The following is a 27711-nucleotide window of genomic DNA, read 5'->3' on the forward strand; positions in this document are numbered from 1 at the left end:
TAAATGTATATACGTACAGAGGTATTTTATATCTGTAAAATATATTTGAATATATATAAGTCTTTGATGAATAAGTGGTACTTGAACTTGTCATTGCGGACAGCATCCTGCAGAGAGAGAATAAAGAGTTAGAAGCAAAGAGACCTTAAGATGGAGGCTTGAAGTATATGAACACCCCACAGGTGTCCTCTAGGAGACTGAAGATGTTCTCCCTCTTAAGCTGAACGTGGGGCACACAAGTGTTTCCATAAGTGGTGTAAATCTTCTCTGGGACAGATTTAAAATCCGGGTGCAACATTTAACAGCCAGGAAGACTCCGCCAAATGATAAAGAGTTAGCGGGGCGATTGGAAAAAGAATGAAGAGTATAGCAATTTTAGTTTGCTTGGCTGCCATTACAAAATAACATTGACCGTGTAGTCCAAACAAGAGACATTTATGGTCTCACAGTCCTGGACGCTGGAAATCTGAGATCCAGGTGTGGGCAGGGCTGGTTCCTCCTGAGGCCTCTCTCCTTGGCATGTAGATGGCTGTCTTCTCCCCGTGTCCTCACATGGTCGTCCCTCTGTGCGTGTCTGGGTCCTCACCTCCTCTTCTCATAAGGACCCCTGTCCTATTGGATCAGGGCCCACCCTCATGACCTCATTTTACCTTCATCACCTCCTTAAAGATCCCATCTCTCCAATACAGTCACATAAGGAGGGTACTGGGAGTTGGGGCTTCACCATATGAATTTGGGGGAGGCACGGGGTTCAATTGATCCCATCACAATCATGAAATTCAAGGAGTAGGTGTGTTTCAAGAAGCAGCCATTGCTGCTGTGGGATCATTAAGAAGAGGGTTGGAAAGGTCTGTTGCCCTTAGAGATAGTTAGGGATGGGGCATGCTCACTGCCACCATTATGGTGGAGCCAATAGGAAAGAATGCAGATTCGAGTGGGCTGAGGAATGGTGAATGAGACAGTGCAGGAACAGAAATAGAGAGGATGATGGAGATGAGACAGATGAGGGAGTCCTTCCTGGCGACCTTAAAAAACCCAAGGAAATCGCCTACCGCACGCCTGTAACGGGGACTCTGCCAATGAAGTCCATCTTGGCCATGTCACCAAGAATGCCCTACTCCAACGGACCTCAACCACATAAAAACTGAATGCACGGCATCCTCAGCTCTCAGCCTGGAAAGCATTCTCCAAGTCCCCTCCCTGCAACGTTCACTTGAGGAACTCAACTCTAATTGCTACTAAAAAACATTTGGCCGTGGAACAAATGCAAGATAAAGTTTAATTTGCTGATGACTGCCTATGGGCCTGAGTTCAGGGATGATTTATCGCTTAGGGCTGGCAGCAAATTTTAGGGGTGGAATCTTTTGTTTAAATGCTTTTGAGCTTGTGTGATAGTACAGTACTGCGAGGCTCTGGATCGAGAAGTTTTAGCTTTCCTTTTTGCTTATACAATGGAAATCAAATGATAAGGCTCAAAGGAATTTTAAGGCATCATTTAGAGATAGCAATCCCAGATTTTGTTACACTGATGAGAACTCTGGAGCACCTGTGATTTGGGGATGCTGCTCACCATTTTTACGACACCTACCCCTGTCGGGAGTGTCTAGTACAAAATGTGTCTGAAAGGTTGTAAAATGCCAGACCTTCCACTCTCTCCCTAACATGGTTTATCCACAAAGCTGGCTGTACTCATTTCCTGTGGCTGCCATAACAAAATGCCATGAGCTGGGTTGATGAAAAGAACGAAAATGTATTCTCTCGCAGCTCTGGAGACCAGAAGTCCAAGATCAAGGTGTCTGCAGGGTTAGTTCCTTCTGCAGGCTCTAGGAGACAACCTGCTCCATGCTTCTGCCCAGCTCCTGGTGGCTGGGAGCCATCCTTGACGTTGCTTGGTTTGTAGAGGCATCACCCCAATCCTTGCCACCATAGTCACGTGGCCTTCCCTACACCTTCTCCACTGTTTTTATGGACACTAGTCATTGGATTTAGGGTTCACTCTACTCCAGTATGACCTCATCTTAACTAACTACATCTGCAGAGGTCCTGTTTCCAAATCAGGGCACATTCTGAGGTTCTGAGTGGACGTGAGTTTTGGGGAGATGCTTCTTTTTCTCACTTAGGTGGTGTGATTGTCGAATTTCTCTTTCTCCTCCTCCTGATACAAAAATATAAATGCTTCTTCTGAAGTGGAAAACCTGTGTGCAAAACCTCTGCCCAGAGGGACTGGAGGGGACCATGACTTCTCAATATGTGGTTCACAGAAAACTCTCTCAAAGTATATGATTGCATTACAAATTTGATTTGTGGAAACACTACGGCCGTGTTGATGCGTCTTGGCCCGTATTTATGCATGCATTTGTTCTGAAAAAAAGTTTGAAACTTTTTTCCCTATTCATGGTAAAGCTTATCTTAACCACAACCATCTTTCATTATTCATACTCATACCTCATCAATTTCCACTAATCCTACAATTTAAGGATGTCCAAGAGTAATTTATGCCTCTGCACTTCACAGCTGTTTCTCTTTTCCTTGGCTCCAATGTGGACCTCAAAGGCAAGCCCCAGGTCAACTTGTTTAAATCCTTCAATGCATATTGAACACAGTGGAAAGAGATCTCTGGATGGGCAAATTTTACACGGGCTATTAATTAACTGTGGCAATGAATTGGCATTTATCAATTGTCAATAAGTTATTGACCATTTGTCTCATGTATAGATTCAGGAGGTAGCTGTTCTGATCGTGTTGAGTGCTTTCCTTTTAAATGACAGGGGACAGAAAGACTGCTGTAGTTACAGACATCATGAGATGAGCTCATTTGGTAGTGAAACAAAAACTATTGTTGTGGCTGCCCCCATTCTCACCAGATATTTATGCCTTGCCAGGTTGCATTCAAGGAGAGCTCAGGGTGATAATCTATGGAACGGTGTGGGGGTCAACTTTCAGTTAGGCAGTGGGAGAAGGTGACACTTAGGTTGATCCAGGAATCATAAGAAGGACCCAACCCCTTGAAGTGCTGGATCTAATTCCACCCAGCCAAGGGCAGAGGGAGTACAGGGAAGAGAGACAGGAAAACAGATTGGAGAGATAGAGGGGCCCAAGAATGCATGGTCAGGTAGTGTATGAGAAAGAGTCTGAACTTTATCCTAAACGTGATGGGAAGTCATGGGAAGGTTTTAATTAAGAAGGTGGAATGGTCTTGTTTACGTTTTTAAACATCCTTTGACTGGTACACAGAAAACAGATTATGGGGGCGATCATGGGAGCAGAAGCTCATCCAGGGAACCATCACAGGGATGCAGGTAAGAGAAGAGGATGGATCTGACAAGTGGCTTTATTGGAGATGAATGAAACGGACAGGTTCAGAAGATGTTTTGGAGGCAGAAGAATTATCCTATAGATTGGATGTTGTTCTAGTGGAGATGGAGAGAAGACAAATCAGGAATGAATGTTGGTTTTTGAGTCAATGGTCAACTGTGTCAATGGTGGTGCTCACATATGCAAGACTTGGGGAGGAGAAGATATAGAAGGGCACAACTGAGAGTTCCCTTACAGATATAAGACTTTGAGATTTGTGTCAGATGTACAAGTATGAAGAGGGGAAGAATATCACAGGAGGCTCCACATACGTGTCTTGGCTTCAGTGACAAATACATGAGAATCAAATGTATGAAAATTATGCTCAGAAACTAGAGTGGCTTCTGAATTCTGAGTAGGATGAGGATGATGGCTCTCTTAACATCTGTGTGTCTGAAAAGAATAATTCTAAAAGCCTGCTGCTATTTTCCCTTGATATTCAAGATGGCCCTTCCAAGAGATTTAATTTTGCTCTTGTGTGTTTGCAAAGTCCTTTGCAGGATTCGTGGTCTTCTTCACATTCCACACAACTACTTCCTGCCCGTCAAGTATCCATCCCTGCTGGAGTGGTCTCTGTGTCACTGACTCTTGGTTTTATAAGCAGTGGCTCAGCATTGTTAGTTGCGAACCAGCTTACCTGCACTGGGTGGAAATCAAATATCTACTGATGTTTTGGGTTCTCTCCTTTCCTTTTTCTTATTTACGGGGAGGTATGCTGCCTCTGGCACAGCCAAAAACTGGGGGAAATGTAGGCAGTCCAGAGTCTCTGAATGGTTCAGAATCTACTATATTAGAAGTCAAAAACATTCACCTTCTCTCTCCCACTGGTGCATTCTCCAATGCTTACTAAGAAATTCATTGATGTGTTTGATAAACATTCATTGAGCAGCTGAAATATAGCCAGTACTGCATCAGGCTTTATTCACAGAAGATAAATAAGCTTAGTCTTTACCTTGAAGGATGGAATTTCCACGTAGTTTGGAGAAAAGCAATCCTGGCAGCTCAGGGCACTGTAATAGAGAAACACACACAGTGCCCTACAAGGTTCACAGGTGGAAGAATGATGCAGAAAATGAAGACCAGAAAAGCTTATTGGTTTTCTCAATGTCACTTGTCAATATTTATCTCGATCCAACAGAGACTGAAAGATGAGGTAGAGAGTAGAGGAATGATCCATCAGATGCTCAGACCTCTACACACAAGTGCTAGCTAAATTGCTCATAATTCCCTAGGACCAGCCCTGCTCCCCAAAATGCACCATGGACACTGGGCTAACTTGTCGGCACCAACGCACATCAATATTTTTCATGGCAAATACGGTTTTAGAAAGGGTATAGCATAATCAAACTAAAGACGTACATAAGTGCCCATCAAGGGACGAATGAATAAAGATGTGGTATATTTACACAATAGAATATTACTCAGCCATAAAAAAATGAAATTTGGCCATTTGTGACAACATGGATGGACCTGGAGGGCATTATGCTGAGCGAAGTAATTCAGAGGGAGAAACTCAAATACTGTATCATCTCACTCATAAGTAGAAGATTAAATCAATGACAAACACATAGAGACAGAGGTTGGATTGGTGGTTACCAGATGGGGAGGGGGGAGGGAGGAGGGCAAAAGGGGTCAATAGGCACATGTGTGTGGTGATGGATTGTAATTAGTCTTTGTGTGGTGAACACGATGTAATCTATACAGAAATTGAAATATAATGATGTACACCTGAAATTTATATAATGTTATAAACCAATGCTACCACAATAAAAAAAAGAAATTTTAAAAACACTAAAGAAGTGATCTATCTGTTAGGACAGACATTGCCCACAAATATTAATATATCAACATTCATTAATAATATTGTCATAAGGAGCTAGCATCTTCTTAAACATTGGAGCCAATTTTTCAGAATTGAATTGCCTACCGAAAGGTCTTGTAGGCTGAGAGAATCTAGCTCATCAACTAAGCCTAGTATTCAAGGAATAGCACAACTGGAGTTCGTCAAATTTTGTTTAAAATTTGACTCTGGTCCTGACCGTCCCCTGCCAAGTTTTAAGTGCAAAGTTCCATAACCGAAATTGAATGCTGGTTGCCTAATGGGAACAATGAGCACGCTGGGTTGACTCATTGTGTGATAGGTCTTACTACAGGATTGTTTACAAGGATAACATTTCGTTAGTTCTAATTAGATATTTATTAGTGGGAAATATCCGTACTTAGGCTCTCCAGACAAGGAGACTGCCCTGCTTGATTGCTTCAGGGCATTGTGGCTGATGAGATGGCTGGGTGACCCTGTCCGAGAGCAGTTCTGCGGTGGTCTGAAATAGAGTTGTGGCAAAACCTGCTTCTTATAAATATACAAAGACCTACAGCATATATTAGAGACTGTCACAATGTTTGTGCATGTTTGTACATGGCTTAAAGATTCTTGGCAGCTTGTGCCATATGTCTTCATTGATTGCGATTGCCATTTCCTTGGTCCTCTGCAAATACAGCTTCCTTGGTCGTTTCTGTTACTCCACACATCATTCCAGACCGTCAGCCATCTGAAGCGGAAAGAATGCCTGGGCCGAGTGTGGGATGCGTGTAATGCGTGGGATGGTGGCTGCAGCTGCTTTGTCAAACAACATAGGAAAACGTCCTCCCCCGTGTTTCCTTGGTGGAACCAAATCGTGAAGCTGGCAGTTTCATTTCTGGTGCAGAGTAAAGGTCATTTAAAGTGAATACTGTAATGCGTTGTGACTGAGAGCTGTCGCCTTTGTCATTTTAAAATGAAGCCGAGTTTGAATCTGCCCTGCATTCACAGATTTTCAAGAGAGGAGTGGAAAGGAGGAACAAGCATTCTGCAGACCTCGCATAGCCGCGAGGCTGCCAGCAGCCAGCCCCTCTGAACACGGTGGCCGTAACAGGGCAAGTGGACAGCATCTCTTCCTCAGCAATGAGGAGCACAGAAGATACAGAAATTTTATGGATTTACTGGAATTTTTATGTGACATCATGGCTATCTGTTCTTCGTGTCTGGCCAACTGGCTGTATTCTCTATTTTATTTTTTCTGGTCTTTCACTCAATTTGAATTTGGACATAGCAAATGCTGTTTCAAGATGACTGTTGAGTATTATTACAGTGCACATTTTCCAGCAAAAGTTACCACATCCTTTATTCTGTGCTGGAACAATACTTAACATGTTGTAAGATGCATGCATACACACACACACACACACACACACATATACCTAGACATTGTGATGGTTAATTTTGTGTGTTAACGTGACTGCACCATGGGGTGCCCGGATATTATTGGTCCAACATTATTCTGCGTGTGTCTGTGAGGGTGTTTCTGGTTGCCATTAGCATTTGGACGAGTAGATTGAGTAAAACAGATTGCCCTCCTCAGTGTGGGTGGGCGTCATCCATCATTTGAAGGCCTGAGTAGAACAAAAAGATTGACTCGCCAATAAGAAGGAACTCCTCTCTGTCTGACTGTCTTTGGACTGGAACACCTGTCTTCTCCCGCCTTCAGACTCAGACTGGAACTTCGCCATCGGTCCCCCTGAGTCTCCAGTTTGCAGATTGCAGATCTGGGAACTTCTGAGTCTCCATAAGGGCATGAACCATTCCCCATGACAAACCTCTTTATATTTACATTGCTGTGGTCTTCATGTTTGTGTCTGCTCAAAATCCAGATGTTGAAACCTAACCCCTAGTGTGATGGTATGAGGAGGTGGGGCCTTTGGGAGGCGATTAGCTCATGAGGGTGGAGCCCCCATAGATGGGATTAGTGCTGTTATAAAAGAGGCCCCGAGAGCTGCCTCACCCTGTCCACTATGTGAGGACACGGCGAGATGACTGTCTGTCAATCAGGAATTGCATCCTCACCAGACACCAAATCCGCTGCTGCCTCGCTCTTGGACTTCACCTCCAGAATTGTAAGAAATAGATATCCGTTGCTTAAGCCGCCCAGTCTGTGGTATTTTGTTATAACAGCCTGAACAGACTTAGATATAGAGAGAGAGATGTGCATATGCAATCACACACACGCATATATTACATATAAGACATACACACATACATGTGTACATATATATGAGTAATAGATACACCAGAGTAATATACAACATATATTATATAAACATATGTACTCATATATATGACATATGTATGTAACATGTCTATATATAATATATTACATATGTCTTATGTATAACATATAATACATAATGTATTATATATAGTATATATCTAATATAATAAATATTCTCTGGAGAATATGTACACTCACATATTCACATAGTCATGTACTTGCATATACATGTAGATGGACTTACACGTATACATGCACTCACTTTCCTTTTGACCTGAGACATGGCAACCCAACAGCACAGGGAGGTTGAGACCCCATGAGGAGGAGGAGTCTTTGCACAATGGCAGACAGGCGTCAGCCAGCAGATAAGGTCTTCTCTGTTCTTCCCTTTGAGGGTCTTTCCTGAGACTCAGTTCCTTTTGTCCACTGGGAAGAGGGTGCCCGAGAGAGGGCCATTAGCCTTGGTCATATCCGACAGTGGTCACGCCCCTTGCCCTGCCTCTCCCTCCTCCCCTGCCTCACCCTCCTCTCCCTCACTTCCGCTTCCTTGTGACTGCACCCCTCCCATTGCTTTCTCTCTGCTTTCTGGGGAACGCAACCCAAGACATGGACCCTCGAACTCACTGAAGCACAAGCCTCCACAGTCCCTCTCTAAGGTCTGCTTCTAATGCCTGATGTTCACTCCAAAATACTCAACGGTATTTGGTGGAGGGCAGACTCCGTGCTGGGGCAGGACTGAAAAAAAATGAAGAGACTCAACCCTTACCCTCACGTTGCTCAGAGGCCACAGGACAAACAGAGGAATGAAGACTAAATTTTGATAAGGGCTACAAGGAAGTAACACAACACAGAAAAGGAGCCTCCAGTGCAGGCGCCTCACTCTGTTGGGGGGATTCTGGGGAAGTTGTAGACAGGAGGTGAAACTCTGGGGCTGATTCCCAAAGCAGAGGGGTGTGAGTACCAGAAGATGTCAGGTGAAGTTTCTGGTGGTGGAAAGCAACAGAGGGACGCACTTAATGAGATTCAGGGCACGACATGGCAGTGGGGCACTGCAACGCAGGGGAGAGGCACACAGCTGCTGCTTTGGGGCCAGCGACAGACAATGACATGCACAAGATGCCGAGATCTTTCTGGGTTAGTGTGCAACTCTGTCAGCAAGTGACCCATCTTTGGGAATGAATCGAACCCCTTCTGCGCCCTGTCCCAGAGTCTTCCCAACGTTACCTCTTCCAACAGCCTTAGTCTCCTCAAGAGAGAGGCAAGGAGATACAATTTTTAAGAGCAGAGTAATGGAAGGGAGAAGGGTGTGTTTCATTCTGCCATGAGTCTGAAAGAGTTCCAGGAGCTTCTTCATTCCAGGATGAATCCAATTTCCACCTCTTGGTCAAGAAGCCCTACAAAGGACGCTGACAGCACAAAACGGTCACAGAAAAACCACTCTGGAGTCAAAGGGATTCTTTCAAGGGTGAGGAATTATTAGAGGGTGGGAAACCATCCAAAAGTGACTCACTGCATCTAAAACTAACTTACTTTGCATGTGAAATGTTGGGGATCTCCTAAGGAACATATGCGATGGCATGAAGGTATGAATATGCAAAGGTATGAAGCAAAATACAAAACAAGCAAGGACCTACCACCCACTTCAAACATCTAGAACATTCCTCAATAATTATTACTCTCTGGGCTCCCTTTCCTGCAAACACACCTCATGAAACCCCTGCCACCAAGTTAACTATTTTCTTGAATTTTGTGTGTAATAAGAATGTAGTGATAGTTTTGGCACAGATCTCAGTATTCTTAAACAATACATTATTGTTCAGTTCTGTTTACTTTTGAATTGCATTCATTGATAGTACACTGTCTGGTCTTCTGGATATTTTTCGTCTCAACACTGAACATCTAAGATTTACCATGACGCTGCTTGTAAGTTTAGTTTATTCGTTTTGCTTTTGTGCCATATGCCTTTGTGTGATTATTCCACACTTTATATATCCATTCTCCTGTCTGTGTAAACATTTGGGTTATTTGCAGGTTTTCACGATTGCAGATATTACTGCTGAGAACACGCTTACCCATGGACTCATATGCAAGAGTTTCTCTAGAGTTTACACCAGCAAGGGGAATTGGAGGGTCATGTTCCGCTTTACAAGATGTTGCTAAGTGAATTCCCAAAGTGATTGTACCAATTTGCAGTCCTGGCAGCAATGGATGTGTATTCTCATTGCTTAACACAAGCATCAACAGATGGTTTTATCAGTAGAGAGAGACTGATAAGTGATACCAAACCAATTTCTCCCTCTTCTCAGCTTGACTACCTTCCAGCTGGTCTTACAGTTCGATGTGTCAACATGGTTCAGTTCTGGCCAAAGGAATGTGAGTGGAAGGGTGTGCACCGTGGAAACCTCCCGTGGGGAAGCGGGCATGTGCTTTTTTTCCCTTTCAGCTGTATGGAATTGAAACAAAGGCAACAAAAACATCGACAGCCAAAAACCAACCAACGAAAACAAGGACACCTTGGGAAACAGGTGTTGACGATGGCAGAACACCAATTTGGCATGGAACCTGGATCTCCAACTCACCACTTGGAAGAAGTCTGCTCAAGCAGGAACACCTGCAATGGACTAGTAATTTAAAATAAATAGACTGTGATTGTGTTAAGCCAACCAAATTCTCTGGTGGCTTTATCACAGCAGTTGACATTACAGTTAACTAAGACAGCCAGACTTCATTTGACCGATCTCGCGCAGCTCCAATGACAGCCTATTTTGGCCACGACTTGCCCTTCTCCTCTTCAAATGTGATTGGTCAGCATTTAGCTGGTTACACATCTGTCACGTTTCCTCTTGTGGGAATCTGATTCTTCTCGTCTTTTGCTCATGTAGAGACTGTAAAATAATTGTGAGGAAACATAAGAATATGTAGATTTGCGTATATAAATAGTTGTAGATTTCTATAGCTATACCATATATGGATTATATGAGTATGCATATATATAAACATATTTAGAAATACAGCAATTTCAGGGATTTTTTGGAATTTAGCTCTCTTTCGTATCAGGGCTTTTTAGCATATCTAGTGAGTTGCAAGTTGTGAGTGAAGTATATTTGCGTCCTGTTCATGAAGAGCATTACACCAGTTGTACTAAACTTTATGTGGCTATCATGTGTGCCCCACAAAATCTTACAATAAAAAAAAATCCAAAAATTGAAAATACTTTAGCTCCTTCGTAAGTGGATATTCCTGGGTGATAGCCAGCCTCTGGACTAGCCCAGTCCTGTAGAATTTTCTGCAATCACGGGAAAACGTTCTGTGCTGTGCTGCCCAACATGGTGGCTGCTGAGCCCTTGAAATGTGGCTAATATGAGCAAGGAAGTGAATTTTTAAATTTTCTTTTATTTTAAATAATTTAAATTTAATTAGCCATAAGTGGCTAGTGGCTACCATGTCAGACACGTATCTTTAGAACCCTCCCACTCAAACATGTGGACTACCAGCACCAGCATCACTTGACAGCCAGCAAGAAATGGATGTTTTCAAGCCCTACCTAGGACGTACTGAGTCAGAATTATTTGTGAGCGTGTTAAGGTTTGAGAGCACTACTGTAGCTGTTCCACACAGATATGCCATTTTCCTTCAGCTTCCTGGAACTGTCCTGAGCAAAGCAGCCTATCATCCTTCCATTATCCAATAAAAATAACAGCATCCCTGTATTTACTGGAACTGTCCAGTGTTCAGTTCTCCAGTGCTCAAAATAATCAAGCTATTTCTCATTCAGCTTCTAAAATTAAAACGAAATATACTCTGCACTTTCTGCAATGCCGTCTATCACTATGCGGCAGGTGAAGCAGGATGGTGAGACACCTAACATTGCTTCTATGGGAAAATGAATTCAAATGAATAGTTGAATTTAAGCCATCACCCGTATGAAACAGATTTCTGACATGAAGCACATTGTTGCTGAAAACAACCACATTATGGGGTAGGCCTTTCAGATTAACCACCTCCCCCAAGATTTTTTCTATGATGCCATATGTCTAATGCCAGGGGCATGGGCATCTCATATAAAAATTTTACCCACCCCCCTCATTACATTTTTATAGTCACACATCTTTAAATTTGACTGGACCTGAAATGATATTATTCATGTCCAGAACAACCTTGAATACATGCTGTTTGATGATGATAATGGCCAGGTCACTCTAGGCCAGTAGTAACTTAGAGGAAATCCAATCAGATGGTACAAGAAGTTGGGTTAACAATAGAAGAATACCTGCCATTGGTAGTTAATTATTCTTAAAATAATAATGGGTAACAAGTCTACAGCGCCTACTGTGTGCCAGCGTCAGATGGCGAGTTTGACATTATTAATCCCTTTAGCTCTAGTGCAGAGCATGGTCCAGGCAAGGACAGAAAGAGGACGCCGGGAGACTAGTTAGAGGAGGCTATTTAGTACTGGGAGGGAGAAATTAGACTGTCCCAGTAGGTGTGGGGAAAAGCGGCTGGGCTAGGTTATTGGTTTGGTGGTAGACTGTGGGGTTTATCACTATTTGGATTGAGAGTGAAAGAAAGAAAACAATAAGCATTGGCTTCCAGATTTTGACCTGAGCAATTACATATATAGTGGGCCATTCTGAGAAGGGAAGAATGGTGAGAAAAACATTTGGAAGATTTTTTTTTTTTTTTTTTTTAAGGAAAGGGGACTGGGAAGTGTAAGCCAAAGTTCTCAAATTTTTAGAACAATGCCTTCATACCCCTGAGCTGTTCTGAATTGTCACAAGGTGGAAAAATGTTGCAAATCTGCCAATGTGCCCAAGTGGACTTTTCTCTTTGCTAGAGGTTTCAATCTGCCTTTATCCTGTTTGTCCACCACTGTGACAACCTTTCATGTATTTCTTGATGGTTCAGCTCTTCTCAATGGAGCCCATTGTTCTCAGAAGACAGGTTGGGTTCCGTCACAGCCAGAACGAGGCAGCCTCGCACATAGGTGGTATCTAAAGCGGTCGGCCCTCTTTACAGAGACAGCGGTGCCTGGTTCCAGGCTCTTGCTGATGAGTTCAGCTTTGGAATGTGATTCTTCAGCTCCAACTCAGACACACTAGGGAGCTTGTGTTAGAAATGGGCCACCTGCCACGGTGATGCACAATGCAGATGTCATCAGAGGGTTGCAGGTGTGGACTAGCCAAGTTGCACACCCAAGGCCAAGTTACCACTGAAACTCTGCCACCTGCTGGTCAAGCCTTCATTTCCTCAGAACCCAGTCCATTTCCAAGGATTCACAAAGTGCCCTCTCCAAATGGTACCAGCCTTCCTCATCCCTCACCAGATTGGCCTTTGGCCTGTAAACATCACCGCATTTCATTGTGGGGGCGGTTGGCCCAGTGTACCATGGAGGCCCAGAGAAGTGATGTCTGCCAGTGGGGTGAGTCCAGGGTGGGACCCTGGAAGACATGACTGGATTTTGTGAGCTGAGCCTGGAAGAATGGGTATTGGCAAGATGATTCTTCACATTTATAGAACATTTCCAAAACAGTAAGTTGGGCGAGTCCTCGTTCCCATATATTCTCTGAAGGGGCTAGACACTGTGAAATAATTGTGGAGTGAGGTGAGGGTTTGTGAGTCACGAATGTAGAGAAATAGTTGTAGAAATGCATTTCTGCCTAGTTGTCATATTTGGAGCATATGAGTGTTTAGAAATATGAGTAGAAGAGGGAAGGATTGTTGGGTGATTACTGAGAGGGAGGTGATTTGGGGAAAGAAAAATCCCCATGGTGGATCCTGAAATGTTTATTGCTATTATTATAAATAGGCACATACACTACTTTCTCTTTTCTTTGAACTCTAAAACTCAATGAGAACTATAATTTTAAAAACACACCAGAAAGAAACATTAAATGCATATTACTAAGAGAAAGCAGTCAATCTGAAAAGACCACATACTGCACAATTTCAATTCTATGACATTCTGGAAAAGGCAAAACTTGGAGACAGTGAAAAGATCAGTGGTTGCTGGGGGTTGGGAGTCGGGGAGGAATGAATATTTGGAGCACAGAGTACTTTTAGGACAGTTTCACTATAATGATGGACACTTGTCATTACACATTTGTCTAAACCCAGAGAATGCACAGCACCAAGACTGAACCCAGTGTAAGCTATGGACTTAGGGTGATAATGATGTGTCAGTGCAGGTTCATCAATTTTAATTTTACAAATGTCCCACTCTGGTGCGAGATGTTGATAGCAGCGGAGGCTGTGCATGTGTGGGGTCAAGGAATATTTAGGAACTCTCTGTATCTTCCACTCAATTTTATTGTGAACCTAAAACTGCTCTAAAAATTAAAGCATATTAAACAATAGTACATGGAAATAAAATTTTGTTCAAAAAATTATTCTCCTAAACAGAAGGTGAGAGACTAAAACAATTGAGGGTGGGGTGTAGAGCTTTTTTCATTTTGAAAACTGAAAACCAATAAATCCATATTAATTGGTAAGCAATTTTGCAAAGATCATCCACTTAGGTATCTCAGAAAATTCTGGATGGAGCAAGAAAACAGTGCTGTAGACAAGCTGAGCCTCTCTCGTCTCTGTGGAGCATCTAGCGGCATTACAATGGGGGTTTTCTGGAGGGTTTTCATCAACTATGGTTAATTCAGGACTGGGAGTCAGATCTGCTATAAGCATGCAACTCCTTGAGCACAGATGGACAGCCCAGTGGAAAGAAACATAAATCCTTGGAGACATCAGGGCCAGCAAGACAATTGCACTAGATGAAAAGCATTACAGGAGGGTCACCCTGCTTTCATTTCTAAATTAGACAAGTGTAGGAGTGAGGCATTTGATGGAGACAGCAGATTAATGAAGTGTGTGCTGTCCTGTTGAATTGCTAGGCATGAGAAACAAAGCCCACATGGTTGCCACTGAAGACTGTGGACAGCCTTCACCACTGAGCATACAGCTGCGTGATGGAGCCACCGAAGCTCCCAGAACCACCCGGAGCAACCGCCCAGGCTCCTGGGAAATGGCTTAGGCAGAGCCACACCTCTGGGGACCTTCATTTTCCTGGGAGACCCTCGCCTGGTGAGAAAAGGCAGCTTCCAAGCTCCATCCAAAGGGCACGCATGGGATAGCGTGAACCGCAATTAACGCAAAGCCATCTCAGGAGAAAAAATGCAGGTGTATTAGAAAATATATGTTGGTTGCATGATATTCTAGCTCCCATTGAACCTCAGAGGATGCTCTTGCCAATCCTAGACCTGATGTAAGAGCCTGAAAATCCCACTCAGCGTCTGAGGTTTAGACTTCTTAATAAAAGTCACTTATCTTGACCCCCCAGTTAACAGACCACAGGTATTTGGAAGATTGTGCAAGGAGGGCCTGCCGGAAAATCCCATGCACATTTGGAGCAGAGTCAGCTGGTGTAAGGGAAACCAAAGACCTGTCTAGACATGGTACCCTCAGGTTTTGCAGCGGGTCAAGTATTACTGAAATCGTTCAATCCTTTCATGGAGATCATGAGAATTAACTTTGCCCTGGCACCACATGGGATCCGGGGGTTGTGTTGTGCTATTCTTGTTTTGTCTTGTTTGGGCTGTATGTTATGGTTCTGCAGAGAAACAGAATCAAGAGGAGATAGATAGAGATAAAGACATAGAGATAGAGATGCAGACAGAGATATCTGTATTTGTGCCTCTTTCTCTATGTGCAGCTTTAGCTAGCTAGCTAGCCAGCTAGCTATCATTTATCTATCTATCTATCTATCTATCTATCTATCTATCTATCTATCTATCATCTATCCAACTATCACATATCTTTTCTTCTATTTATATCTATCTACCTATCTTCATATCATCTATCCATGCATTCACCCCTCCATTCATCCATCCATCCATCCACCCACGCATCCTTTCATCCATCCATCTCTCTCGCTCTATCATCTATTTATCATCTATCAATCATCTATCTATCATCTCTCATCTATCTATGTATCTATCAATCATCTTTCTATCATCTATCTATCTATCTATCTATATATCTATCTATTTATCTCTACCTATCTTAGAGACAGAGATTGGTTTATTTTAGGCAATTGGCTCATGTGATTTGGGGGCTGGCAAGTCCAGAATCCGTAGGGCAGGCCAGCAGGCTGGGAATGGGGATTCTAGTAGTTCCCACCCATAGGAGCTTTTAGGGTTCCAATGTAGTCCTTTGAGAACAATGCTTGGCACATGGGAGGTACCCAGCAAACAGTAGCTGTTGTCCCAGCCACATTTCTTAGTTGCAGAGATCAGAATCCAGTCTAGTTGATTTGAGCAAAAAGGAAACATGACTTACAGTTCATGCCCAACCATTATGAAAAAGAAATGTGGTGATTACTTTCCTAGGAAGTACTGGGATAATTGGGGCCATTTCAGACAAGAGAGTCTTGGGAACACAGGCCGTATTAAAGCGAATGAACCAGCCCTGGGAAGGGTTGGAGGACTGAGTTTCATAGTTCACAGGCAGGAATGATGGTACTGGGTACCATGTAGTAAACAGAAACACCCAAACGTCATGAGACCTTTGAGTGGAAGCAATTCAGCTCCCATCCCACTTTGCAGCCCCTATGATGCCAAGACTGGACCCTGGACTCTCTCCCAGCATCCCCAGAAGAACCAGATGCCAACCCCATTGTGCTGACTGGAAGATGTGCTCCTCTGCTGTGATCAATGCCTGTCAAAGCTCATCTCTGGGCCTTGAGTGATGACCGTAGGTCTACCTGGGAGAATCTGCATCAGGTGAGATTCCCAGATGTCAAGTATTCTGGGACATGGAGCATTAACTTTCCGTGCTCTCTTGTCCTGGCAGGCAAGTTGCTGACAGCAGGTGGTGGGACTTCTAAGCTTCTATAATCACATGAGCCAATTCCTCATAACAGATCTTTTATCTATCTATCTATATATATATAGAGAGAGAGAGAGAGAGAGAGAAAGAGAGAAGAGAGAGAGGTGGGGAGGGAGAGGGAGAGAGAGTTATTGGTTCTGTTTCTCTGGAGAACCAAAACCAAAAACCTTAAGATACAATGCATAAACTGCCTCCTCTCTTTGACACTGGGTGACAGCTTTTCCTGCAGAACCCTCCTGTAGGATTCCACAGACATCGTCTCCTTACGCTTTGTCAATGAGGGTTTTCCACATTTGGGAACACCTCCTCTCTAACACCCATGCCACCCTTGACAGGCCCCAGGTGTGGCCAGCGATGGGTGCGGTCGTAGAGACTTCCAATTTTCCCTCTAACTAGCACCAAACAGCTCTGCTCTTAACAGCTTTCTTTGGTCTGAGTCATCTCCTTTTGGAAGATACAGTCCATTACTTTTCCTTCTGCAAGCAGCCAGAATATGTCTTCTCTCTGCCAAGCTCACACAAACTGAGATAATCATAATTGCTAAATGGATTACCATAAATGCCAATTTTGCAAGAATATAAACCCAACAGCAGCTCTTAACCCAACACGCATTCGAAAAGACAGCAACTTGTTTGGTTGAGCAGAGCATTACAATGGTGACATATGGGCAAGCATAGCATAGATGTGAAACTCCGAGAAGTTAGCCAGAACCATGTGGTGTAACCATGCGAACAGCAACGGTTTTGAAGAACACAAAAGATGGCAAAAGAAGTCCATTCAGGATGGCAATTTTGGCTTCTTGGTTCATAGACGAGGGGGAAATTACCAGGAAGCGTCAAGCTTACCTCACCTCCTGATCTAAGCAGGTTGCACACTTGCAAACTGTTGTTTTGTGCTACAATAGAATGGGTCCTCCTTCCAGAGTGCCCTCCTTGGTGAATGCAGTCATTGGTAGTGGCTCTGGGTATGACAGGGGAAAGAATTACTGGTTTCCTCTAGCCCCTGGAGTATCCTACTAATATTCCAATCACAAGATACATTTTTTTTTAATTGCAACTTTCCACTCCGGAACATGCCATCAGGGGCAGAGAAAAGGAACAGCTTCAGGTAAGAGTCATCAACACCATAGCCGACTGGACAGGTGGACATCCTCTTGTCAACAAGGGATGTCCTAGGGCTGGTTTCCAAGGCTGGGAAGGAAGTGCAAATGCTAACATGGCTACAGAAGTTGAGTGAATTGTGGAAAAAAGATGAGTTTGTGTAAATATGCATAGGTTCCTCTTTCTCATTCCTTATGTGTATTGCGTATATTGCTTAAGAATATGCACAAGAAATAAGATATAATTAAAGAATTGGATGCAATTGTGCCATGCCTGGGATTAGCTTCAAGGTAAGTCTGGGGGTCATAGGAGGGGAGGGGGTATGGATATAGATTAAGCAGGATTGTTCATGGGTTGGTAATTATTCAACGTAATGGACATGAGTAGGATCCAACATAATATTCTCCTTACTTTTGCAGATGTGTGCAATCCTCCAGAAAAGTGGAAAAATTTAATCTAATCACAGCAAAGACTTTAGAAGGCAGAATATTTAAAAATTTACTCTTCCCTCATCGCCTTCACCTGAAATCTCTTAATATAAATATATTGTTATCAATCAAAACAAGATTTTTAAAAATAATTTAGTTATGAGCTTCCTGGCAGCCAAAGGAAAAAGTGAGACATCTGTTAGATGAATAATGCATTTCCCAGCAGTTCTCCTTGGGGAGTAAAGCTGTTCCAGTCATATCTCTGAGTCATCAATACCAAATTTGTCTTCAATAATATCTCTACAGTGAAGACAGTAATGCAATTTGTAAATGCACTCTGCTATAAATATTTTCACTTTAACACCCAGTGCATAATAACAAAGTGTTGCTGAGTGGTAGCAATTCAGTGGAGAATTGCAACAGAAGTGGTCTAAGTACTCAACTTTTGGATGGTCCAGGGTGCGCTGAAAATACACCAATGGTCCTTCAAACCATCCTCCTCAAATATCATCTCTCTCAGTGGTTGCTTGACCCAAATGAATGGCAATTTAAGGTCATATCATCTGGCAAAGGCATAGAAAACCCACGTTTTCTGTAGCTGAATAAGGGCAGATGTATAAACCCTAATGACCTACCAGGGGAACCATGTGATTGTAAATTATAGCCCTAACATGGGGGCTCATGGCAGAATGGGTGCTAAACTTCCCTCAGTATAGCTAATATATTCCCCTTCAATGAAAGTTCTTTCTCTCAATCTCTCTCTTTCTCTCTCATACACACACACACACACACACACACACACACACACACACACAACACATGACAAGTCTTCAACCTTCTGCACCCTTGGGTATTGCTTAGATCATTTCAGCCAAGGAAATGTTTCAAATTCAGTCTTAGAAGTCACTGGCCCCAGCCACAGAAATATTTCCATCACTCTCCCCCCAAAATTCTGGATTTGTGTGATAGATAGATAGATAGATGGATATAGATAGACGAAAGATTGATAGATTTGACAGACAAGAGATAGATACGAAAGATAAATAGATAGATGAAAGATAGTTCATATACCAAATCTGCATTCCATAATATGAATGTATCTGTATACACCCCTACAAGTTGAGGTTCTCATGTAGAGTAACCCAACAATTAACTGTTAGCAACATATATTGAGCTACCATCTCAATTTGTATATTTTAGAGTCATATATCAAATTTTAAAAACCTAATCCTGTTAAAATTCTCAATTTACTAGATACTCAGTTAAACAGAACCGACAACCCTCCAGTAATGAATGTTTGAAAGGCACCTGCAGCCCCTCTGAAGGAAGACACTTCACTCTGTTCCCCTTGGTCTCTCATTTGCCCAGAGCACATGAGCAGGTTCCTCTGGCTTTCTCATAGAGGGAAACATATCTAGGTTGTTAATAAATGGATTCTAGCTTTATGCACCTAAAGGATCTGGAGATCCAATGCGTTTGGGAAATTATCGTCAAGGCTGACCTCACTCAACTTTGCCATCTTGGGCGGAGGCTGGAGTTCGGTACCAGTTTAGCTCAAATAGATTTGCCAAATGGATGAAAGACTCTGTACTTTAGACAAACCGGGAAGCAGTGCCCTAAACATGAAGACTGAGTATTTGTTTCCAGTTTCTGCTGGTGACTCACCTCAACCTGTCCGTCTTTATAGTCGTCCAGTTCTGAGGCAGGGCCCGGGGAGGGTGGGAGTCGGGAAAGACAAGCTTTGCCTGGACAATCAGGATTCTGGATTCAGGGGGACTGGAAACGTCAACCTTGTCGCTCTACTCTCAGTTTGCATTAGAAAAGCTTCAGCTTCTGCCGCGGACCTTCACTCTCCCCTTTCAAGATTCGAATAGATGAATTTTCAGGCAAGGCTGAGCTCAGACAAGGGCAGCCTGCAAAGACCCTTTCTCCAGAATCTGGTCACATTCCCAGATTCTAGAGATGGAGATCTGATATCTTTAGAGGAATAAGTTGTCACAGTTTTAAAGGGTTATATTTTTTTATAATGACCAGTTCCATCACTCTCTGGGAAAGAGTGGGATGGTGGATGGATTGCAACCATCATTTTAATGCGGTTTCCCTTCTGGAAGGGAAGTCAGTGGTGTCAGAACTGAAACGGACCCTGGCAATCTTCGTCTTAGAATTTATAGATATCTCAGAGAGGTCCCACGAGAGGTTAGAGGGACCAATCGGGGCCAGACTCCAGGCAGCATTTTCCCCACTTATGTTGCCTCTCCAAGAGAAAATTAAGTTATCTTTTACAGCAGCCAATTTCCCTCAATTCACCTCAGCTCTGGCAAATCCATTCTCTTCCATTTCCTTTCTGCTCTTCTCTCTCCTGCAAGACAGAATGAGCCTTTACAACATGTGAATTGTGACTTTCTGGCCAACTCATATCCTCAGATGTGGGCTGCGCCTGGACAGACCTCGAACGTTGAGTCAGGAGTGGACGCTGCTCAAGAGGGAAGGGAGACCTGAACAAGCTGATGGGTCCAAAGTTTTCATGTGTCAGAGAAAGTAGGCAAATATCAACTCTCTGAGTAAGAAGAGAATATTTCATGGCTATTGGAACATGGGGAAAGAGACACCTTTGACATAACTAGCATCTCGCAAACTAGATACTCTACTCTTACTAAAGTAAGAAATATGAATAAACACTAGAAAATTCCAACAAAACTCAAGGGGATAAACTCTTTTTTTTTCTTTTTAACTTTTCACATCTGGAGCTTCCAGTTCTGTCAATTTAGTGTTTTTTAAAAACAATGGCTACATATTCAGCCTCTCCATATGAAATCAAGATGCTGCTATTAAACACTACATGTTTCTTGTTCATGGGCTGACAAAATAGGTTATATTATAGAGGATGGGACATTTGATATAAATGGTATAGAATCTCTTTTTATTAACTTTCTCATATTTTTTATGTCTCCAGATAATTTTTCCGATGACATGGGTCATTATTTTTTAATAATAAAGAAAGTTTAGCTTACACCCTTAGGTCTCTCATAAACTCTTCTGGTGTTGAGAAAGAAACTTTCCATCGTTAATGGAAAGCACATGCTGAAGTTTAGATGACCTCAGTCTGATTCTTGTAGAATGATGGGACGTGGGGAGCTCTGTGCAGTTAAAACAAAAGGAGCCCTACAGCTTACGCAGCACCATAATTTACACCAAGGGGAACGAGGAGGAGAAGATAAAAGACCATTAATGAGGATCTCCTCTCATCATATCAAGGGACAGGAGGCAATGACTAGTAAGAATGGAGTCAGCTTATAGGGATGGTGTTACGGCTATGGAATGTGAGCAGGATCGCCCACAGCAGGCCATGTCCAACTGAGATGCAGTGCTGGTATCATATCTTCACGAGAAATTGCATCTCCAGAGAGAGCGTCCAGTCCTTCCTCCCAAACACTGCTCTCCTCACTCTTTCCAGTCTTCCTGTCTGCCCTTTTATTAGTCATGTCTTGACCACAGACATCTCCCAACCAGCCTGACACTCCTGTCCACCCACTCCTTTCTTGGGGTGAGGCATCTTGCTGACATTCTCTTTGGCTCTGTCTTCTCCTTTCTTCCACTAATGTTACATAAATACCAGATGTTGGATGGTGCTAGACATTTCTGAAAGGAAAAACATGGCAGATGTTCTCAGATGTTCCTGTCTTCACTGAGAGATTTTCTCTTGACCTCCTCCTTCCCTGAAGCTACTGTCCATTCTGTCTTCTTGCTGTCACTCCAGACATCTTCCCACGTGGACCATTCGTTTTCTCCCCTTATTCAGCTCCCATAGATTCCTCAGCCCATCCCATTGCTGTTCTGATGCTGCCCTACGGAAACACCACATGATCTCATTTCCAACTCAAGAACTCGTTTTCAAGAGCTCATCCTGTTTGAGCTGCTCATCCTTCTTTCTCCCCACAAATCCTTCCTCCCTGATCTCCATAACTTCATTCTCTTCTCTTCTTCCTACCTCTCCCACTGCCCTCCAGCAATCATTATTTTTTGTAAGTTCTTCTCCTCTACACTCTTCCCATACTTGTAAGGGCTTAGACTTGGCCAGCTCCTTTTTCTGTAAGTGTCCTCATCTACTTTCGCCCCTTTGAATATCTTCCAGACACAAAGGAGTCCCACCTTTCTCTAGCCCATCCCTAGTGATCCTGAGTTACCAGTGATCCACTGAATCTCTCCAGTTGGATGCCCCCGTGTAACTTAAACTCATTATGTCTAAGAATCTATGTATTATCCTCTCCCTCAATCCCACTCTACTTCTTTTACATGTCAGATTTCAATGGACCCTCCGTCAGTTCGCCCAAATGAGAAACCACAGCCACACCTTCCGGTTTCCCCTCCCTCTCTCATGTCCACATCAGACTTGTCCCAAAGTCCCACCCATTCCAGCATCCTTTCTAATTGGCTTCTTTCTCCTTAGTCTCACTGCTGTTTTCCTGGTTCAAGTCCTCATCATCTCCCTGAGGACCATGGCAGATGCTGACAACCCCACTCCCATCCACCCTCTCCTTTGTCCTTTTTGTCATAGATGTCCCCAAGTATCTGTTGACACATGATTAGGGTACCTTCTCCAGCCTCCCCTGCAGCTAGTGGTGGCATGGCTATTTGCCGCGTCCAAGAGCTAAGTGTGCTCTGCAATCTCCATCCTTAAAATGTTTATAGACATTTTTGTGTGTGAACTAAAGAAATGAGACTCTCCAAAGCCACACGATGAATGACATGGAATGTAAATATATATCACTGGTCACCACAAGCCAACACAGGAACTTCTTTTGGAAGTTTAAGATGGATGAGAAGAAATCACTGGAGCCGCCGTGTGTGCAGGAGAATAATGCAAAAGATATTTGGAGAGAAAGAGAAGGAAATAGGATGATAAAATAGCAGGGACTACATGCTGGCTGCTTCCATGAGGCAGTGTTTTCTGAGGCTAAAGCACACATGCCAGGAAATAAAAATAAAGAAAGATATTTTAGCTTATCTACTTTTCTAATATGTAGCTGCTCATTCACCCTATTGGATATCTGGGCTTTTTTTCCCCACCCCAAATTTAAAGCTTTATAAAATCCTAAACCTCAGTGTTGGAAGCAGCCCTAAATCCAAGCAACTCTAATTCTTTAGAGGAGAGTTCTTACCCAGGATTAGGAACCAGAATCCCAGGGAGAATATTATCAAAATTCATGCACCCAACTCCACCCCAGACACTCTGGTTTAGCAGGTCTAGAGGCGAGGAGACCATCTTAACTACCTATTTTGAAAAAAAAAAAATCCCAGATATTTCTGATGCATACCCTTCAAGAGTCACCATCGCAGGGCAGAAGGGCGCCTTACAAATAGTTAAATTTCCCACTTAATCATGCCGAACAATGATGTGAATGAGAAAATGACACATTTTGCAAACAACAGCCAAGAGAAAAAGATCATTTCCTTCTGTAGATTCATTAGCAAGTCGGGACAATTTAACTCGTCTCCCGGCCAATTCCTGCAGAAGCTGGAGCTGCGTATCCTCAGCCGGCTGGAAACAGATACAAGCCACAGTATCTGCGGATGGATGGAAATTACCCTGGCTAATTGGTGGTATGTAAAACAGGATGTGAGAATGTGTGGGTAAGCAGAGGGACGAAGCATCAGGGGCCCTGGCTTCTACTGATCATGGCACCTGTGGGTGATTCACACCAATGCTTGGATGTTTTGGTGTTGGTAGAAAGCAGAAAAGTGAAAAAGAGATTTACTACCATCCAAGGCAGGAGGAAGGCAAGAAGGAGAGTCGCTGATAAAATAAATACTGGATGAACAACCACAGAGAATCTGCCAATGGCCGGGCCGATGGTGGAAAGCACGAGGCAAGATGGCTTAGAGCCCCTCCCCAGCCTGCCACTGAGAAGGGCACAAGGCTGGAGGGGTTGGCAGGCATGGGTGGAAAGGTATCAAAAACAAGTCAATCAAAAGCAAACTCACCTCATCTCTAATTGGGTTCACCTCCTTTCCCAGCACAAAGCAGAGGCAGCAAGAGCCACTCGGGGCTTAAATTCTTTCCAGACTTGCTCTTCTGTTGAAAATGGTTTTACAACCTAATAGGCAATGGAGAAATCCAGTTCAGTTTTTTCTCCTCCTTCTTATACTCCTTCTCCTAACTTTTATTCTTTTTTTAAGTATTTCCTTGGGAGAGGCTGGAGACATAAGCGTAATTAGTGTATTTATTGAGAATAGCTCATTATGGTGCCCAAAGCAGAAAAACAAAATTCTCCAGAGATCAGGGCTTACTCTTCATGTTGATGCTGGACAATGATGAGCCCAACTTGGGCAGCCTGGGGAAGTTATTCTTTACAGGATGCCTCCATGATTATTTCTGATGAAACACAATATCAGTCCATACATTGTGACATCTTCTCCTCCCCTTTAATTCCTTAAATGCCACTAAATCAAGGTAGTGACACATACCGTGCTTTTAACATGTAAGATAATGAGAGGTTAACAAGCAAAAATGAAAAGGAAGAGAAACAACCTTAATTTGGAAACTGGACATTATAGCTCCTACAGTCCATGGCCATGGTCACCCATGTGGAAATTTTTAAAAATTGTAATAAATAATTGAATATGTGAGTTGACTACGGAATATTCGTTACTTAGAGAGTTAGTGAACCAACAGATAAAACTGAGAAGATGCTCCCAGGATACAGTGTCTGAAAGAAAACTAAAAAGATATCCAGAAGATGATAAAATTCCGGGACGAATCCAGTGAGGGTCCCATACAGAGAAGAGAAAGAATGGCAGAGAGGGAGGGCTGAGATTCAAACAACTAGCAGATGAAAATTTCCTCTGAACTGAAGAAACACCTAAAAGGTTAGCTTAAAACCAACCCAGGAGGTTCTAAGCACCCTTAAATCCCGTATTTCTCATCCATTTGATCTCTAACTATGAGCTTGTCAAGAAGGCTAGTATAACCACAGGCAGCATTAGCAGAAAGACAGCATCTCAATGGAAGGATGACTTGTCACCTTACGCTCTGAGCTGACCAGAATCAGGGGAGCTCTACTTGCAAGTGCATGAAACGTGTTGAGATATTGACAGCCTGGAGCATGCCATACTAAGAGTGGCCATCTTGATTATGAAATCCAAGTTATGGTCCCTGAAGAAGTTGGGTGGAACTGAAGACCTTTCACCCAAGAAACAAATGACTCCAGAACCAGATAGCAAGGACTTTCTTGCTACAAGGAGGTCCACCTTAATCTGTGCTGCTCCTCAAGGCTGAGCTAGGACAAAAGGTAGACCTTACAACATAATCCAACCATAATCCAACCCACATTAGAGCGTGTCACCATCAGAACATCAGCACATCAGAATCATCAAAACAAAGTGGGCTGCCTTCGAGACACGGGATTCTGAAAATTTTCCAACAGAGCGGGTCAACCCTTGCTTTGATACTTTGAAACTCTGACTATGTTTGGAGGGTGAGTTGGTATCAGTTTGGAGGGAAATCTGAGTGACCAGCTAGGGAGCGCTAAGATATTTTGTACTTAATGCAGAACCTTGGACCAGCTCATACCCTGTCTGATTTACAACTTATTTTTAAATAATTTCTTTTAACAAATTGAATACTGTGCAATATTCCATCCAATACCTTGAAGGGAACAAAAACATGCAAATATATTTAGGTAGGCAGGAAAAAAATTGTACCTTGGAAAGATAAATACCAAACCAGCACTTTATGAGTAATTCACCTATTAGACAACTCGGCACAGCACCAATGACGTGGGACAGTAGGGAAATTCTGAGATAATGTAAGTACAGCCCATGCTTGGCTTCCATGATGTTGAGTTGCTCTGAAAGAAAGAAGAGGGTTTTGCTGAAAACACCCAGACAATGACAGTTGCTCTGTGTTTACCATCTTTGATTTTGTTTGTTGATAACAAAAATGTTTACTTTCTCCATGTGTCTTGTTAATGCAGACCTTAGTTCCTAGAAACCTCAGATCTATAAAGGAAGAAGATAGCTGTGGGGCAATTCACCTGTGAATTAAAATCTATTGCCTTAGCAAGCTTGAACCAGAAGAACTCAACATACGCCTATGGGGGGTGTGTTCTGCTCCTTCAGTGGTACTTCCCATGGTTTGATTTTGTTCTTACTCAAGTTGTTTGGGACTTGAGAAAGGTCATCTCAGTTCTCGAAGGTTGGGGGAAAACCAAGTCTTCATGTTCTCCGTATGTACAACGAGGGTGAATATTTCAAGCATGTAGATGCTTTTCTGCAAATCATCAGTCTTACAGCATATCTAGACTGAGATGACATTCACCAAAGTGGTGGGGTACCCAAGGTTGACATTCCCCAAGCCAATTTGTTAACTGTGCCCCTTTCTCCTGGCTACTATATAGCAACTCACTCATTGCATCATTAAATAACACATACCTGTGGTCATATATGCACATATACATATTCTCTGGTCTGTGCAAGACCCAAACATAGGCATGTGGGTAGAGTATGATGCAAAGAAAAACGTGTTATAAACCATGAGAAGAAGACCAAGCAAACTCCAGATCTCAGAATCCCGTCTGCTCCTGGGCAGCCTGCCCTACAGAGAACGATGTGCAGATTTTCCTAGGCGAAAGAGTGTTCCAGACAGGCAGGGTTCTCCCACATTCCAGCACTCTTTCCCTGTTAGGAATTAACTCCACCTCACTTACACTTTAGCAGAAAATGGGATACCATCAAGCACATCAGAACTTAGGCTCATCTTGGGTCTTCATCGGACCACTACACTAGGGGGAAAAGGTCAGAATTCATGAGTGGGATGGATTCGTCTTTCTACGGCACGTGATCCTTTGGAAACAGACATTTTTATAGGGATGTAGAAATCACAGGCAAGTGACTTCGGAGAGTCTAAACATAGACCTGGAGGAAATGTTTCATTCACCATTTCTTTTGATACCTATCGAGATAAAGTTTCTTGGTTGTGGAGCAGAAGATAAGATGATACCAGGAATGAAAGGAAAGAGCACATGTCATTCAGATGTTTTAAAGTACATTAAGAAATAGTGTCTAGAATGAAGGCCGGGTTAAAGACTGGATTCTGAGGAAAAATACCCAATGGTCCTCTCTCTCACCTTTCCTGTGTTCAAGCCCGTGGGGCATCTCGGTTCTTAGTCTGTGGGCAAGGCTTTGTTGTTTTACAGTTGAAGTCTAATACATCTCAAAATTCATATACCCGTGCTCCCCAAAAAATGGAATTTGGAGATGAAAGAAAACAGAAGTAGAAAGTATTGAGATCCACGCATTCGATAGAGAGTGAAGGACCAAGAAGAACAATTTGGGCATGAAAAAGAGAAAGAAGAGAGTGGCAAATGGCATTTGTAAAAGGGCAAATAAGGCAAGTACCCCTCACAGCCAGCTCTCTGTGGATAAAATAGTGTCCCTTTGGTCCTGTTGTGGTCCTTAAAATTCCCACCACGGAGGCTGGTGAAATCCCAGTGTCCTCTGCCCAACATGAGGAATTAAGCCATAAGTAGGTGTGAACTTGACAAGGAGGGGTAGAAGAGGCGGGGGGAGCTCACAGAGATCTAAAGAGGTGCTGTCAGCCTATAAAACTGGGAGACCCACTTCCGGGAGAGACAAACGCCACCATCAAAGCCAGAAGGCAAAGGTTCTGATGCCAGCGTTCCCCTGCTGAAGGAGAAGCTAGACTCCATGTACCCCACAGTGTCGCCCATGTGCCTCCAACCTCACAGTGTCCCCCCATGTCATTCCAAGATCACAGTGTCCCCCACGTCCCCCCACAATTCTATTTCTCAACAGCCTCCAGCAACTTGCTTTTTTTCCTGTTCCTTCAGCCCAAAGCTAGAAACAGCC

General features: G+C 43.1%; 1 long non-coding RNA gene across 1 annotated transcript; it reads right to left on the minus strand.

Moving 5' to 3' along the window:
• LOC123285102 (uncharacterized) lies at positions 1-25693 on the minus strand. Its single transcript, XR_011499564.1, has 3 exons — positions 25590-25693; positions 23827-23939; positions 1-10324 (listed from the first exon to the last, which is right to left on the minus strand). It is a non-coding gene; the product is annotated as an uncharacterized lncRNA (long non-coding RNA).
• Between the last annotated feature and the right edge of the window lie 2018 nt (positions 25694-27711).

Source organism: Equus asinus, chromosome X (genome assembly GCF_041296235.1).
Source record: "Equus asinus isolate D_3611 breed Donkey chromosome X, EquAss-T2T_v2, whole genome shotgun sequence".
Classification (NCBI taxonomy): Eukaryota; Metazoa; Chordata; class Mammalia; order Perissodactyla; family Equidae; genus Equus; species Equus asinus.